This window comes from Oryctolagus cuniculus, chromosome 2 (genome assembly GCF_051225735.1).
Source record: "Oryctolagus cuniculus isolate XC-2025 breed Fujian yellow rabbit chromosome 2, ASM5122573v1, whole genome shotgun sequence".
Classification (NCBI taxonomy): Eukaryota; Metazoa; Chordata; class Mammalia; order Lagomorpha; family Leporidae; genus Oryctolagus; species Oryctolagus cuniculus.
In genome coordinates this window covers 163848073-163856674 of record NC_142868.1, presented here as the reverse complement: position 1 = coordinate 163856674, position 8602 = coordinate 163848073, and the positions used below count along the sequence as shown (strand labels likewise).

Below are 8602 nucleotides of genomic sequence, written 5' to 3'. Positions count from 1 at the left end.
GGGCCAAAATGGCCAGAGCTGCGCCTATCCGAAGCCAGGAGACAGGAGCTTCTTCTGGGTCTCCCATATGGGTGTAGGGGCCCAAGGACTTGAGCCATCTTCTTCTGCTTTCCCAGGCCATAGCAGAGAGCTGGATTGAAGTGGAGCAGCCAGGACTCAAGCTGGCACCCATATGGGATGCTGGCACTGCAGGCTGTGGCTTTACCCACTATGCCACAGCGCTGGCCCCAGGCTTCATTCTTTTTTTTTGTTGTTGTTGACAGGCAGAGTGGACAGTGAGAGAGAGAGACAGAGAGAAAGGTCTTCCTTTGCCATTGGTTCACCCTCCTATGGCCGCTGCGGCCAGCGCACCGCACTGATCCAAAGGCAGGAGCCAGGTGCTTCTCCTGGTCTCCCTGGGGTGCAGGGCCCAAGCACTTGGGCCATCCTCCACTGCACTCCCTGGCCACAGCAGAGAGCTGGCCTGGAAGAGGGGCAACCGGGACAGAATCCGGCGCCCTGACCGGGACTAGAACCTGGTGTGCCGGCTTCGCAAGGCGGAGGATTAGCCTGGTGAGCCGCGGCGCCGGCCCCCAGGCTTCATTCTTGAGAAAAAAATCTAACACACTAAAAGTAATACAATTCAGTTCTTTCCTTCATGATTCTTTCCCTGTTTCCAAATCTTTCTTCTTCTGACACTTAGACATTGCCACATTTTAAATAATATGCATGTACAATTCTCTTTTTCTTGTTTAAAGATCTATTTCTTTATTTGAAAGGCAGAGTTACAGAGAGAGTGGGAGAAACAAAGAGAGATCTTCCATCAGCTGGCTCACTCCCCAAATGGCCACAATGGCTGGGGCTGGGCCAATACAAAGCCAAGAGCCTAGAATTCCATCTAGGTTTCCTGTCTGGGTTCCAAGACCCAAGCACTCGGGACATCGTCCACTGTTTTTCCCAGGCTCATTAGCAAGGAGTTGGATCAGAAGCAGAGCAGCTAGGACTGGAACCAGCTTCCATATGAAATATCAGTAACCCCGTGACGGCTAACCCACGGTGCCACCATGCCAGCCCTACTATTCTCTTTTGCTTCAGCAATTCAGATATTATTTTCCTTTTGTGGTAGATAAAAATTTCACATTCTTTTCAGCCATTCCTTTTGTTTTCCCTCTCTCTATATAATTATATCATAATTTTGAGTTAAGTCAGTATTTGGTGTCCACTTCATCATACACATGCAAACAATGCAGAGCGATTTTAGCAATTTCTTTGTTACTTTTGTTTCTCCTGAAGTTAATGATTGCCTTGTTTTTTCATCAACGGCTACCCCAAGTTTTTTTCTTCACAGTCACCTTTGGTCCAGAGTGTCATACACATGATCTCATTTCTCCCTCCTTGCAGAGGCCAAATGTAGCTGGCATTTTGAGTCTTCAGCCCCTGAATGCCATCCACTTTGTGACTCACCGAAAGGACACTAACCTAGAGATATAGCCCATTTCCCGTGTTCAGTTTTATTTTCCCCAAATGGGCCAGTCCACAGTCAGAGGTTTTCGTTCCCACGTGCAAGCCTTGCTCGAGCTAATCTTCCGGACTTCTTGTTGGAGGAAATTAAAAGTACGTGTAGCCTCAACACTACAGTTTACCCAGTAACTCATCGAGAGGAGTTCTTACACACTCAGCACTGGCTTCCTCAGAAGGTCCCAGGGACAACACTGGTTCCATTGCAGGTGAGCACAATCCAAGCCACTTCTAGACACTCCGGCAGGCGTCATTCACAATTGGCCACCTACAGTACCTCTAATCTTTTCCTTTCCTTTAAAAAAAAAAAAAGATTTGTTTATTTATTTGAATGGTAAGAGTTACACACACAGAGAGAAAGAGACCTTCTATCTGCTGGTTCACTCCCCTAATAGCTGCAACGGCCAGGGCTGGGCCAGGCCAAACCAAGGAGCTTCTTCTAGATCTCTTATGTGGGTGCAGGGGCCCAGGGACTGCCTTCCCAGGCACATTAGCAGGGAGCAGGATTGGAAGTGGAGCAGTGGCACCCACATGGGATGCCAGCACCGCAGACAGCGACTTAACCTGCTGTGCTACAGCATTGGCCTTTTTCTTTTCAATCCTCTTCCCTTCTTCTTCTTTTTTTTTTTCCCATCTCTTCTTGATTGGGTTGTTCTTCTTTTCATTTATCAATTATTGCTAAAACAAAATCCTCCTTTTGGTGTATTACAAAGAATGAGGTTAGACATTTTCAAAGGGATCTAGCACCAGATTCAGCTGAATAATAAACATTTGTTCTTGGAAATAAAAAATATTTATTTATTCACTTGAAAGAGTTACAAAGAGAAAGGGAGAGACCTCCATCTGCCGGTTCACTCCCCAGATGACTGCAACTGAGCCAGGCCAAAGTCAGGAACCCGGAGCTTCACCTGGGTCTCCTACAAGGGTGATGGGGCCCAAGCACTTGGGTCATTTTCTGCCACTTTTTCCAGGCCTTTAAAGGGACTTGGATTGGAAGTGAAGCAGCCGGGTCTCAAACCAGAACCCATGTGTGATAGAGGCATTGCAGGCAGCGGCTTTACCTGCTATAGCACAATGCTGGCCTCTAGCTTCTCCTTTTGGCTTTATGTGTTAGAAGATGTCCTTTGGTTCCTTGGGGGCCAGCGCTGTGGTGCAGTGGGTTAATCCTCTGCCTGAGGCACCGGCATCCCATATGGGTGCTGGTTCTAGTGCCAGCTGCTCCTCTTCCCATCCAGCTCTCTGCTATGGCCTGAGAAAGCAGTAGAAGATGGCCCAAGTGCTTGGGCCCCTGCACTCACATGAGAGACCAGGAAGAAGCACCTGGCTCCTGGCTTCAGATCAGCCCAGTTCCGGCCATTGCAGCTAATTGGGGAATGAACCAGCAGATAGAAGACCTTTCTTTCTGTCTCTCCCTCTCACTGTCTGTAACTCTACCTCTCAGATAAATAGATAAAATCTTAAAAAAAAAAAAAAAAAGTAGATGTCCTTTGGTTCCAAGACCCAAATCATCCTGGACTTTGAACATTCCGGGAGTTTGTTTAGAATACCAACCTCTTCTGGCTTCGGCTTTCACTGAGTGTGGGTTACCACATACCCAGGATGTACTGCCTTATTCCTGGTCTGTTAGTATTTGCAACCCCAGGTTAGTATCTAGCTCTGCATTTTCAGTGGATGAGGACTCCAATGTTGGTGAGAGCAAAGCTAATAAAAATATGTATGGATGAGGTGGGAACTATAGCACAGTGGCTCAGATTACCTCTTGGGACACCCTCATCCTGTATCAAGGGCCAGCTTGAGTCCTGGCTGCTCTGCTTCCAATCCAGCTTCCTGCTAATGGATCCTGGGAGGTAGTAGATTATGGCCCAGTAATTGAGTTACTGCAACTCACATGGGAAACCTGGGTGGAGTTCCAGGCTCTTGTTGCAGGCATTTGGGGAATAAACTAGCAGATGGAAGATTGCGCTCTCTCGCTCGCTCTCTCTCTCTCTCTCTGTCTCTCATAATGCCTTTTTAAGTAGATGAAAATAAATAAATGAACATTTTAAAGCATACACATGACTTTGGGGTGAGTGGTGCAACAGTTAAGACACCGCTTGGGATGCCCACATCCCATATCAGAGTACCTGAGTTCGAGTCCTAGCTCTGGTCCCAAATCCAGCTTCCTGCTAAGGTGCACCCTGGGCAGCAGCAGGTGATGGCTCAAGTAGTTGGCTTCCTGCCGCCCACATGGGAGACTTGAATTGAGTTCTCTATTCCTGGCTCAGCCTGGCCTAGTTGTAGGCATTCGGGAAATGAACCAGCAAATGGGAGATCTTTACCCCTACTCTTATGCCTTTCAAATAAGTGAAATAAGAAATGCAGGGTTCACTTCCTCCAGAGAAAAGGCTCCACTCTGCAGAGTGTCTCCATCCAAAGACGCCCTCTCCCAGGGCATGCAGGCCTCTCCAGGTGATGATGGCAGCTTCCTCGCCTCACTGGTCGAGCTCGGGCCATCACCAGGAAGCTGATATCTTCTTGGAGGCTGCCTACCCATGTCAGCTTCCAGGTGACCACTGTCCTACGTCTACTCCTGTACTCTTTTTTTTTTTTTTTTTTTTTGACAGGCAGAGTGGACAGTGAGAGAGAGAGACAGAGAGAAAGGTCTTCCTTTGCCGTTGGTTCACCCTCCAATGGCCGCCGCTGCAGCCGGCGCACCGCGCTGATCCTGGCAGGAGCCAGGAGCCAGGTGCTTTTCCTGGTCTCCCATGGGGTGCAGGGCCCAAGCACCTGGGCCATCCTCCACTGCACTCCCTGGCCATAGCAGAGAGCTGGCCTGGAAGAGGGGCAACCGGGACAGAATCCGGCGCCCCAACCGGGACTAGAACCCGGTGTGCCGGCGCCGCAAGGTGGAGGATTAGCCTATTGAGCCACGGCGCCGGCTCTCCTGTACTCTTTCTTATAGAATTTTTCCCCACCCAAAATTGGGCTGTTGAGGACGGAAGTCAAGCAACCCACCCTATAAAATCTTGCAACCTCAGATCTCTCCCCCTACTCAAAGAGGAAGAGAGAGGCACGCACAGACACTGCTAGTGCACAGTGTCTTCCTCAAGGACAGCACTGGCTCTCTATTTCTATGTCTCTGCTCAAGTCACAACACAGAACAAGGTATTTTTGTGGGGACACACACATCCCACATTTCTCGTTTACAAAATTTGTTTTTAGCCAGAGCTGCATTTAGAAGAATATGAGCAACTCTGCTAGTGATAAATAGGAGGAAGAAGAGAAGGCGTGTGTGTGTGTATTCATTTTCCTGGAGATGTGTGGCTCAGGTTAACATTTCAAATGGTCTCAAATTCTCCATGCACACATGGCCTGTCTGATGGGGGAGGTGGTGAAGAGAGGGACAGGTGGCATCAGGAAAGCTGACCTAGGATTAAAAATTAATTGTGCTCAACTTTCAAATTAGGTCTTTGGTAGGCAGATGGCTATGAATTTTAATGTGATTTTTGCATTTAACTTTTCTTTTTTGGAGGGGATTTAAACTCTATTATTCACCAACTAGGCAATTTATGAACTCACATTTCAGCTTTAATTCTACCTTATCACAAGGAGAATTACAGGGCTGGAAAACCTCCACCAATCATTCTCCGTCACACAGAACCACACCCAGAGCCAACCAAAGCAACAGGGATGCTAGCACGTTTTTTAAGACTTCTAATTTAAGGCAGTCCACAGCCAGGCTCCCTTAGGAGCAAATTCTGGTGTTCCACTTTTCCATTCTGTCAGCCTCTGCTGGAGTTCTTCCCCTTCTCCATGTCACTGGAGAGACACCGAAGCCGCCACCTCCCTCCCCAGGCTCCGTCAGCTTCAGCCTCAGCCTTCCCCTGTTCTGTGGGCTGTGAAGCCAGGCTGGCTGGGTCGAACCACAGCCCTGAGTAGATGACGAGGGCCTGCCCACTTGGTGTCTGGGATTTGGGATGGAAGGAATGAGCCCAGTTCCAGGGGTTGACCACAGAGGATTCGTGGTCTGCTCAAGACACACTTCCTGGAGGGAAAAGGAAGTCTGGGCAAATAGCAACTCTAGGGAGTCCTGTCTGGATGTTGGTGCTGGGCCCGGAGATTGTAGGTGGCACCGAGAGTGCAGGAACTGGATGCAGCTGCATTGTGGGCCGGAAGAGTTGAACACTCATGGATCACAGAGATGACTGTGCAAGAACAAGGCAGGAGATTAGCGCCCTGAGTAGGTAAGGTGGGGGTCAGAATGGCCTTCGAGGCCTGGCGGGAAAGCCGGGTCTCTTCTCGCGTTGCTTACAGATGCAGCTCTCCTCATGCGCCCGCTGTCTCTGAGTGCCTGACTGCACCTTGGAAGTCAATGGCCGCCTCCATGAGCTCCGTTCCAACTGCTTCAGTCTGGGCCCCTTTCCTGGACTCCAGAGCCTCCCTTTCAGCTGCCCATGAGAACGCTCTAATTATTTGAGGGCATGTCAAAAATTCATGAGGGATGCATATTCTGGGGCAGGCATTCCACCTACTGGGGAAGTTGTTGGTCAAGGCACTTACTTACTGTATTACACATTAGAGTGCCTGGGTTTGAGTCCCTGATCCGGCTCCTTGCTAATGCAGACCCTGGGAGGCAGTAGCCTTGGCTCAGTGATTGAGTTCCGCATATGCACCTGGGAGACGCGCATTGAGTTCCTGGCTCTGAGCTCCAGTTGCAACCATTTGGGAAGCGAATCAGTGGCTAAGAGCACTCTTGCTTTCTCTTTCTCCCTTTCTTTCTCTCTGCCTCCCTCCAGCCCCCCAAAAAAGGTATTCTAATAGGCATGCTACACATCCCATGCCTGGGGTCCCCGCCTGTACAACCCCAGTGCTAGGAGCTCAATTGTTGACCAGCACTTTGTTACACAGTACAAGTCTGACGTCAGCTGTTTGCAGTTGATGGACTAAGGGTGGAGACTTGCTCTAATTATGGCGTCTGGGGGGTGGGTCTTTAGGTCATAGGGGGCTTGCCCCTGAAGGTAGGTCTTGGGAGTGGGTTGCATATTTAAGCTGAGCTTGGCCCAGCCTCTCTCTCTCCGCTTTCCCTGTTCGCCGTGCGGTGGTTCCTCCTCACACGGCTCCGCCTTTGCCAGTCTCACAGGGCCGCCGGATCCTGAGAGTGAACCTTCAAACAGTAAGCTGGAAACCCCACCCCATCCTCCCCAAGAAGCTGCTTCCAGACGTTTTAAAGTCACAAAAAGCTGACTTCTACATCGAGTGTCGCATTCCATCTTTACCGTCAACTAAGGCTTTATCTTTATGCACCCAAATAAGCCTGTCCCCTCATTCAATTTTTCATGAACTTTTTGAAGTATTCTTGTAGGCCCAAAGAAACTTGCTAGTTTTCCTTAACCTACTCCTCTTCCTATTATTATTATTTTTGACAGGCAGAGTTAGACAGTGAGAGAGAGAGAGACTGAGAGAAAGGTCTTCCTTTTGCCATTGGTTCACCCCCCAAGTGCCGCTACGCCCGGCAAGTCGCACCGATCCGAAGGCAGGAGCCAGGTTTTTCCTCCTGGTCTGCCATGTGGGTACAGGGCCCAAGCACTTGGGCCATCCTCCACTGCACTCCCGGGCCACAGCAGAGAGCTGGACTGGAGAAGGAGCAACCAGGACAGAATCCGGTGCCCCAACCGGGACTAGAACCCTGTGTGCCGGCGCCGCAGGCAGAGGATTAGCCAAGTGAGCTGCAGCGCCCGCCTTCCTATTATTTTTTATCTCAAGGACAAGAAACATTTTTAACTCCTCCTTCCTCCCTTCCTCCCTGTTACAACTTCTTAACTCCTTTATGCATCCTTTTGAAGAACCTTAAAAATCAAACCAAGATGGAGTGACTTAAGCTAACACTATTAAAAACAAGAAGTCACCTTTGCCCCAAATAAAATTAAAGTTTAAAAATTATAGCCCTAAACTTTTTCCCCCAGAGCTAAAATTAGGTGCAGCTATAAAAGTAAGGGACCCTATGCTTAGCTAGCTGAGACACTTGCGCCTGGCTGTGCTAAGACCTAACCCAGTTTGTATGCCTCCTAATACTCAGATAACGGTGTGGGAAGCGGGACGCTGCTCCCCCTCCAGGGGAACGAAGGGAGCGAGACGTCGTCCCCCTCAGGGTGAACAAGATGACGCTGACAGGGAAAGGAACTGCTGAAGTAAACAACAAAATGGCGACGAGGTGCATGCCTCCCATGTGATCCCGTAGCTGATTGGATTGAGGACGCATGCCTTTCACATGATCAGCTCACGGATTGGACTGCTGTGTGCATGCCTCCCATGTGATCCCATAGCTGATTGGACAGAAGATGCATACCTTTCACATGATCAGCTCACGGATTGGACTGCTGTGTGCATGCCTCCCATGTGATCCCGTAGCTGATTGGATAGAGGACGCATGCCTTTCACATAATCAGCTCACGGATTGGACTGCTGTGTGCATGGACACTATAGTGCTTTTGATTGGTCGCTGTGGGTATATAAACCGTGTGGCTCTGTGCTGGGGGCGCTCTCTGGACTCCTGAGTTCAGGAGGCCCGTCTGCGCAGACGCCGAATAAATCCTCTTGCTTTTGCATCAGCCGGTCTGGACTCTGAGTCTTCGGGGTGTGCCTCTCGATATGTTAGCATCCTCACTCAGAGGGTCTAACACTTTGCAAACCCTTCCTCCTCAACGCGAATATGATTTGATGTCTCTTGTTTAAGTTCCTTCGCTGGTGCCAGGGTAAAGAGGACCTTATTAGCACAACTTACCGACTCTTGCCCTGTCCCATGTGCCTGCCTGTCTTCAGCTCTTGCCCCTCCCTGCCTTTTCCGTGTTGATGTCCTGACACTTTGAACTTCTGGCAGGTTCTTGAAGAAGCTCTGTGTTCGCTGCGTGCCACAGCTGTGTCTGGGGTTCCCAGTCTCTTCAGCTGAGTAACTTCTGTGGGATTTGATTGAAAGTATCACTTTCCCTAGGAATCCTGCACTGATGAGCTGCCCCTGCTAGCTGCTGCTGTAGCCCCGAGCCTCTCTCTAGGCTCGTGCTTATGCCCCGTACGGGTGATCAGACTAGGCTGTGGATGCATTTGAAGCAGAAACCAGGTGTCGTCCATA

General features: G+C 49.7%; 1 long non-coding RNA gene across 1 annotated transcript; it reads left to right on the top strand.

The window, feature by feature from the left end:
- The first annotated feature begins 6500 nt into the window (after positions 1 to 6500).
- Positions 6501 to 8085, top strand: LOC149128123 (uncharacterized). Its single transcript, XR_016229410.1, has 2 exons — positions 6501 to 6649; positions 7553 to 8085. It is a non-coding gene; the product is annotated as an uncharacterized LOC149128123 (long non-coding RNA).
- The last annotated feature ends 517 nt before the right edge of the window (positions 8086 to 8602 follow it).